We start from the raw sequence: 643 nt of genomic DNA on the forward strand, positions 1-643 counted from the left end.
GATGAAGCTGTGGTTAAGAAGAGACCAGAACCTGAAGCAAAACCTTTGCTTTACTGAGACAATTGATGCTGGTCAGCTGGGGCTGAAAAATCAGCTGTAAGTAACAAGAGACCAGCATCACTGTGGTGAAATCTCCTGGGAGGTATTTCCTCAGGGTCAGCACATAGAGGGGGACCTGCACCTCTGTTTCAAGCTGGAAGCAGGACTTGGTAATGTGTAAGAGTCTCCTGCATGGTTCTGGTGTTGAAAGCGTGAAGGGGTCATAGAGAGCAGCAGAGGCTTGGCACTCTGAGAGGCCCGGAAGGACCATAGGTGAAAGTGCAGCTTCAGTTGCAATAAGACCCCAGGACTGAAGGGGTCATGGAGAGAAACTGGGGCTTTGCACCCCAAGAGGCAAGAAGAGGCCATTGGTGAAGGTGTAGCCTCAGTTTTAGTGGCGACCCCAGCTTTTTGGAGATGCCGGGACCATGGAACAACCACCAAGGACAGCGGCAGGTGTGGAATGGATCTGGCCTGGGTCTGCAAGACGAGTTGAGTGTGCTGTGGACTGCAGAGTCAGAGCAGTGGAGCTGCCAGCTTTCCTCCATGGCCTGTGCTCCAGCTCCTGCTTCCAGGTTCCTGCCCTGAGTTCCTACCTTGGGGT

Source organism: Nannospalax galili, unplaced genomic scaffold (genome assembly GCF_000622305.1).
Source record: "Nannospalax galili isolate Female #2095 unplaced genomic scaffold, S.galili_v1.0 scaffold2176, whole genome shotgun sequence".
NCBI classification, from domain to species: Eukaryota; Metazoa; Chordata; class Mammalia; order Rodentia; family Spalacidae; genus Nannospalax; species Nannospalax galili.